This window comes from Cornus florida, unplaced genomic scaffold (assembly GCF_030987335.1).
Source record: "Cornus florida cultivar Cherokee Brave unplaced genomic scaffold, ASM3098733v1 CherokeeBrave_3.0.0_Hap2_Chr09, whole genome shotgun sequence".
NCBI lineage: Eukaryota > Viridiplantae > Streptophyta > Magnoliopsida > Cornales > Cornaceae > Cornus > Cornus florida.
Window position 1 is genome coordinate 5,375,415 of NW_026775579.1, and position 8,556 is coordinate 5,383,970.

Here is an 8,556-nt window from a genome sequence, read left to right on the forward strand (position 1 = left end):
GAATTATGAAAAACTAACTATCTAACATAATATATTGCATTCCAATGATAATAAAATTGGAACTAAAATTCAAACCAAATTTTAATTACAAAATTAACCTTAATACATATATACTTGAACAAAAGGAACACTCCACCAGGATGACGTGGCATACTTTCTTTGCTCTTCAAGGATGTAGTAGTGTTTGCCTCAGCCTCAAATTCATCTTCATCTTCATCTTTATATTCATCTTCATCTTCATTTACCTCATCTTCAGGTGGCACATAATCAGAATCACTGTTAGAGGCCATTCTAGAACTATCACTAACCTCACGACTAAATTTCAGAATAGAAGAAGGATTAGGGATACTTTTCTTCTTTGGAACAGGTATAATTTTGCTTTTTCCTTTCTTACGAGTTAGAGTCTTCAACCTACCCATTTCAAAACCTAAATTCAATTCAAGCCACCAACAAATTTAATGAACCCAACAAAGCCACAATAATTAAACCCAGACAACCTTAATTTCAGACCAACCACGAAAACCCTCACACCCTACCCTCAGACGAAGCCTTTTTCTTTGTCTTCCCTTGTTCCCTTCTTCTTCGTCTTCCCTTGTTCCCTTGTTCTTCGTTTCAGACCAACCTCCAAAGCCCTAAAGCCTCACACCTTCTTCTTTATCTTCCCTTATTCCCTTATTCTTCTTCGTCTTCCATTGTTCTTCGTTTCAGACAAACCTCCAAAACCCTAAAGCCTCATACCTTCCCTTCTTCTTCTTCTTCTTCTTCTTCTTTCGTTAAAACCTTCTTCTTCCCTTCTTTCATTTAAAATGGTGTAAGGGGCAAATGGACAATTGCAAACAATATTTAAGACCAAAATGGACAATTCTGACCAATATACAGTATTATTATAATATATGCCGTATTTATTATATCATACTTTAATATTTTATACCCATTTAATACAACTGAAACAATTTCTAGTAAAATAATTTTCACCTAATTTTTTAGCCCACGTGGCTAACTCCTATCCACTTATTCCCAAATGGAGAAAATGGGGCATTATGGGACTGGAGGTGTGTGATACCCCTCGGATCCGAGACACGGGTTGATCAGGCCCAGGCCCAAACCCGAGGGAGTATCAAACAATTAATATTTTATAGCGAACACAGAATACAAAATGAATTAAGAAATGAAAGTTTAAAGCTGAAAAGAAACTAAAAGATAAACCTTAAATAATTCAATACTTAAATTTGATAAACCAAATATCCATAATTTGAACAACTCGGGAATCCATCTCTAGTGGACCCCTAATAAAAGTCTCACACTAAATGGAAGTAAAATAAAAGATAAAACCCAAATCCAAGATCTAGAAAGAAACCCTACATCTTCGGTAGAATGGAAGATCGTCTCTGCTCTGCACGAACAAGCTCAAGCCTGGAACTGACGTACACCTGAAAAATAGGAGTGGGTCAGGCCCACGAACAAGTTCTAACCTACTACAATCCAAGCAGAGACTCGATACGCATGTACATACTAAATAGTTCAACAATAACTAATAATCCGTACATAAATATATCCACACTACTGGACTCTCGCTAGGCCATGAAGGGGTCTCAACCTGGATAGAAGGCATCACACAATACGCACCTGAGTGGGTATGAGTACCTAAACCTAAACAGGGTATACCTCAACCTTCACAGTCAGCTACACATCCAACTGCATATACGCACCCTAACCGTCGACACTGAGACTCAAGCTCATGACACGGTAACATAAAAATATATCTAAACTCCGTTTCTATCCATCCACCAGAAATCCAGTAAGTCACTCGGCGTAGTCAACCGTACCGACTTATATATATAAGGAGGATTGTAGTTTATAACCCGTGCCCTTACTCCAAAATAGGTAGGACTTAGCAATTTGAGCTAATCCAAACCCAGTATGTCACCGTCCCATACCGGTACATACAATCCAATCCGTCCAATAGTTGATAAAGCATCGATAATTATAACAGCAATATCAACAATTCCATACTAAACATAAGAGAATGCATTAGCAACTATTCTTAAAAATACCAATAATTGATTCACATTGAAAATATAAATATCAATGTCAACCACTCCTTACTATGCATATTGACATAGATAACCAACCTGCTTAGTTACAATCACAGTTGACAAAATAATGACCATATAAATGTCAATACCAACAGTTCCAAACTAAACATGTTAGAACAGATTAACAAACATGCTTAAGTAAGCCAATTCAGAATCCATAATTTGATCATACAGGGCTTTATTTATAATGATAACCTATTCCCAGTTTCCATAGAATTAACAGAGCCTAAATAAATATTTTCCCACTCACATCCATAGCATGCAGAATAAATATAAGTAATCTATTATACTTATAGTTTCCTGTCCAACAACTTGCCGCACCAACCGTTAAATTTAATCATCAACTAATTTTCAGTGAAATATAAATTTTTAGCATAGTTTCTATTGCCATGAACATATAATTCGAGTGGACAAGCTCTCACAGAAAATTTCTAATATAATTAAGAAATTAGAAACTCCAAATCTACACAGTCTACAAGACCTTCGTAATTAACTCCATGTAATCCTAATGGTTAACGCTTTGTGTCCAATTTTATGTTAATCTGGTCTTTGCATATTTATGTTTACCCTAGACCACTCCTAAATCACCCATTACAGTATTCATTCACCAATAAACACATTAAAACAATCAGTAGGAAGCCTAATCACTGAAAAAATTTGGAAAAACAACCCACAGAACCAAAACTCACGCATAAACAACCTGGAGCCGGCTCCAGAATATTGGAGCCGCCTCCAATGGCCCTGGAGCCGGCTCCTAGACCATTGGAGCCGCCTCTAGTCCAAGGGGAGCCGGCTCCAATCCAATAGGAGCCGGCTCTCCCCCTCCTCTTCTTCGTGTTCTCCTCTCCGGTCGCCGTTTACGCCTCCGACACTTCACAGTAGAGGTTTACAGAGAGTTTCACTTAATCCTAGAAGATTCCAGTCCTTAACTCAGTCCTTATTATGCTACTAATATGGATTAAACCATGAATTAAATAAGACAGTTCAAAGTTAAACAGTTTACAAGTTTTAAAACAAATTCAGTTTCAGTTACACTCTAAGCATAAACAGATAACGTTTTTTTTTATTTTTAAACATGTAATTCATCCTGGAACCATTGAGTATGCAAAGAACACGAGTATAAGGGAGAGAGTACGGTTAGAACTTGCCTTTTGAGATTTTTGTTAAAATCTCTACGTTGTCTTCTACAATCTCCGGCGACTCCTACTGCAACTTCCTCTGTTCCTCGTTTCTAATTCCACAGACGTGTTTCGGTTGTATTATTTTGTTCCCTAAGCAGACTTATCGTATATATTTATAGGCAACCAAAACCCTAAGTCCAATTATACCTAAAGTCTGAAACGCGGCCCATAAACACAACCTATTTTTTCTTAAACCCTGTCGGCTCATTAAATTAAACCTAAACAGAACTAAAACCCTAACCACACTTTTATACCTAGGCACAAATTAAAACATGTAATTACTAATTCACAATAAAAATTCCAAGTTAACTACTAATTTAATTAAAGAAACAAATAAAAATGCCAAGTTAACCGTAAAACAGAAAATAACATACAATTTACCGAGAATTAAAGCCAAATAAACAATTAAAACAAGTAACTTAAATAATCACAATAATTCAAATAATTAATTAAACCAAAGAAAACAAATATCAAATAACACAAATAAGTCAACTAAATCAAATCATTAAAAAGTCAATTAAAACACAATTCAAAACAATTAATGAACCAAAAATAATTAATGAACAGAAAACAATTAAACAAATTACCGAGACTATCCTTTTAAAAATTAGGGGTATTACATTCTTCCCCCCTAACAAAAGGAATTCCGTCCTCGGAATTCGCTCTTACCTTCTTCCAAAATTGCAGGAAACTACGAGCGAATGACATCTTCCCGTTCCCAAGTAGACTCAGCCTCATTGTGATGACTCCACTGAACACGAACCAAAGGAATAACCTTATTACGAAGAATCTGATCTCGTCGGTCGACAATACGACACGGTGGCTCTAAATAAGTTGCATCCGGTTGCAACTCAATTTCCCCAACATCGATATGCCTGTATGGAAAAATGATAGTCTTTTACAAACTCCAACCATCTGTGCTGTCTCATATTCAGCTCCCGCTGAGTGAACAAGTACTGCAGACTCTTGTGATCACTGAATAATCTGAAAGACTCCCCCAACAGATAATGCCTCCAAATACGCAAGGCAAAGACCACTGCTGCCAATTCCAAATCATGTGTCGGATAATTAAGCTCATGAGGCTTAAGTTTCCGAGATCCATAAGAAATTGGTCGCTCCTCCTGCATCAATACACATCCAAGACCCTGCAACGATGCATCCGTGTAAACAAGATACTCTATCCCGCTTTGCGGAGTAGCCAGAACCGGTGCAGAAATCAACTTCCTTTTCAGCTCATCAAAAGCCCGCTGACAGTGTTCATCCCACACGAACTGTACACCCTTCTTGGTCAGATGAGTGAGTGGTCCTGCTATCTTGGAGAACCCCTGGATGAATCTCCTGTAATATCCTGCCAGACCGAGAAAACTCCGAATCTCCGTAGGTGATGTAGGCTGTCCCCACTCAACCACCGCCGAAACCTTGGCCGGATCCACTGCGATCCCCTTTTCTGACACCACGTGACCCAGAAATTTCACCTCCCGCTGCCAAAATTCACACTTTTCGAACTTGGCATACAACTGGTGTTCACGAAGCGTCTGCAAGACTATGCGAAGATGTCTAGCATGATCGTCCTCCGACTGAGAATAGATCAAGATGTCATCAATAAAGACAATAACAAATTGATCCAAATAAGCCCGGAAGACTCTATTCATTAAGTCCATGAACACTGCAGGTGCATTAGTCGTCCCAAACGGCATAACACGAAACTCATAAGAACCATATCTCGTGAGAAACGCTGTCTTAGGAACATCCTGCTCCCTAACCCTCAGCTGATGATACTCAGAACGCAGATCAATCTTAGAGAAGTATGTGGCTCCCCTTAACTGATCAAACAAGTCATCAATCCTGGGCAAAGGATACTTGTTACGAATCGTAACCTTGTTCAACTCCCTGTAATCTATACATAGACGAAGCGAACCATCCTTCTTCTTCACAAACAGAACCGGTGCTCCCCAAGGTGATGTACTCCTACGAATAAAACCCTGGCTGAGTAACTGCTGAATCTGATCCCTCAGCTCTCTCATCTCCACCGGTGCCATCCTATAGGGTGTCCTAGCAATAGACGCAGTGCCTGGAGCTAAGTCTATCACAAAATCGATCTCGCGACTAGGTGGCAACCCTGGAATCTCCTGAAATACATCCGGGAAATCCTGTACAGTTGGTATGTTAACCAATGACACAGTAATCCCCTCCTTATTTTCCTCTTCCACATGGAACAAATAGGTACTACCGCCCCCTTTAGAACGTGGCATAGCTACTACATACATATCCTGACCAGGTATGGTAAAAATAATAGATCTATCAAAACAATCAACTTGGGCATGGTAGTGAGACAACCAATCCACCCCAAGTATCACGTCATAAGTGTGCATGTCCAGGACCAATAGATTGGCTAGAAATCTGAGTCTGCCAATATCTAGTGTCACAGGCCCATCACTCTCATGTATAATAGCTGTATCACCCAATGGTGTAGAAATACCCTGAGGTCTAGTGCATACCCTCGTCCTCATCCCAGATAAAGCAACAAAAGTCCTAGCTACAAATGAGTGTGTAGCACCCGTATCAAATAAAACACGTCCATGTAAACCATGAATAGGAAACTTACCCTCAATAGTCTGAGGTGCCTGAACATCCTGTGGCTTGGGGTTATACACCCTGCCATAATGCAACTGCTGTGGCGCCTGTCCCTGAGTTTGCGGCGGTGCCGGTAAAGCCAGATGTGTCTGTCCCTGAATTCGTGGAACCTGTGGAGCTGGTAGAGGCACTGGCGCCCTCTGTCCCTGCTGCACATACTGTCCCTGTCCCTGTCCCTGTCCTGCTTTAGGACACTGCCTGGTGGTATGACCATACTCTCCACAAGTGTAACAACTACCCTGGAAAGTACCAAATGGCCTCCTCTGTCGGTTAGCCTGTGGCTGACCCTGTCCTGCCTGTGGTCCCCCATTCTGTTGCCTCTGAATAGGTGTCCCATTCCGATGAGCATCTGAACCACCCTTGTGCTTCTTCCAAGGCTGTTGCCCTTGGAACTTACCTTTGTCATTCTGCCGGTGACCATTGCCATTCCCCTTTTCAGCTGACTGATTAGTAGAGTCTTTATCTCCTCGCTTCTCACCACGAGCCTGTCTGATGTCCACAGTCAACTGATACTGTTGTAGAGCGGCGTCTACCACCTGAGCATAGGTAGTATAGGCTGGACTACCTGTAATAGCTCTCTTGATAGACCACATCAGTCCCTTGACAAAACTGTTGCGCTTCTTCTCCTCTGTATCCACCTCCTCCGGTGCAAAGAGAGACAAGCGTGTGAACTGCTGCTCATACTCCGCCACTGTCATGTTTCCCTGCTGCAGACTTAGAAACTCGGTCTTCATAGCTGCCCTGACTGCATAGGGAAAATATTTCTCATCAAAGCGAGCACTGAACTCATCATAAGACAATGTCATCCTCTCCTCTGAGGTGGTAACTGACTCCCACCACTGTAGTGCATCCCCAACTAACTTGAAAGTAGCAAGCATCTGCTTCTGAACCTCCGTGCACTAAACCAAACGAAGATGACGCTCAATGTCCTGTTTCCACTGGTGAGCTGCTCTCGCATCGGTTGAGCCTGAGAACACAGGTGGACTCCCCTTTGTGAAAGCGCTCCTAGCCTTTCCCCAAGAATCCGTCTGAACCACCCGTGCTGGTACAGGTGCCTGCTGAACCTGTGGTTGGTTCCGGAGTGCAGCTGTTACCCCAGCCTCTATAGCCCGAGCAACGAGGTCATTGAGGTGAGGAGGAATCTCTGGATCTCTGTCCCGACCCTGAGTCTGTTGAACTTCCTCCTGCTCCTCCTGAAACCCTGGCATTTGCTGCTCTTCTTCCATTTGCTGACGCTGTAGGAGATATTGTTGCCTACGTGCCGCTCTCCTTTCCTTCCTAGTTCCTTGCATGTTCTGTCCATTTCTAGCGTTAACCATCCGTTAACACGAAAAGACAGACATCAGTACCATTTCTATACGAACCATAAGGAATACAATGAATCCTAACTTAAGCTCTATTCAAGAGAACGCTACGCGGAAGACTTAATATGAAAACATCCTAGAGACACTTGAACCTGGAGTGCTCTGATACCAACTGTGATACCCCTCGGATCCGAGACACGGGTTGATCAGGCCCAGGCCCAAACCCGAGGGAGTATCAAACAATTAATATTTTATAGCGAACACAGAATACAAAATGAATTAAGAAATGAAAGTTTAAAGCTGAAAAGAAACTAAAAGATAAACCTTAAATAATTCAATACTTAAATTTGACAAACCAAATATCCATAATTTGAACAACTCGGGAATCCATCTCTAGTGGACCCCTAATAAAAGTCTCACACTAAATGGAAGTAAAATAAAAGATAAAACCCAAATCCAAGATCTAGAAAGAAACCCTACATCTTCGGTAGAATGGAAGATCGTCTCTGCTCTGCACGAACAAGCTCAAGCCTGGAACTGACGTACACCTGAAAAATAGGAGTGGGTCAGGCCCACGAACAAGTTCTAACCTACTACAATCCAAGCAGAGACTCGATACGCATGTACATACTAAATAGTTCAACAATAACTAATAATCCGTACATAAATATATCCACACTACTGGACTCTCGCTAGGCCATGAAGGGGGTCTCAACCTGGATAGAAGGCATCACACAATACGCACCTGAGTGGGTATGAGTACCTAAACCTAAACAGGGTATACCTCAACCTTCACAGTCAGCTACACATCCAACTGCATATACGCACCCTAACCGTCGACACTGAGACTCAAGCTCATGACACGGTAACATAAAAATATATCTAAACTCCGTTTCTATCCATCCACCAGAAATCCAGTAAGTCACTCGGCGTAGTCAACCGTACCGACTTATATATATAAGGAGGATTGTAGTTTATAACCCGTGCCCTTACTCCAAAATAGGTAGGACTTAGCAATTTGAGCTAATCCAAACCCAGTATGTCACCGTCCCATACCGGTACATACAATCCAATCCGTCCAATAGTTGATAAAGCATCGATAATTATAACAGCAATATCAACAATTCCATACTAAACATAAGAGAATGCATTAGCAACCATTCTTAAAAATACCAATAATTGATTCACATTGAAAATATAAATATCAATGTCAACCACTCCTTACTATGCATATTGACATAGATAACCAACCTGCTTAGTTACAATCACAGTTGACAAAATAATGACCATATAAATGTCAATACCAACAGTTCCAAACTAAACATGTTAGAACAGATTAAC

At 40.9% G+C, this 8,556-nt stretch overlaps 1 long non-coding RNA gene across 1 annotated transcript; it reads right to left on the bottom strand.

The window, feature by feature from the left end:
- Nucleotides 1-1,183: 1,183 nt before the first annotated feature.
- On the bottom strand, nt 1,184-6,037 carry LOC132275490 (uncharacterized). The gene is made up of 2 exons (XR_009470642.1): nt 5,883-6,037; nt 1,184-1,430 (listed from the first exon to the last, which is right to left on the bottom strand). It is a non-coding gene; the product is annotated as an uncharacterized LOC132275490 (long non-coding RNA).
- Nucleotides 6,038-8,556: the final 2,519 nt, after the last annotated feature.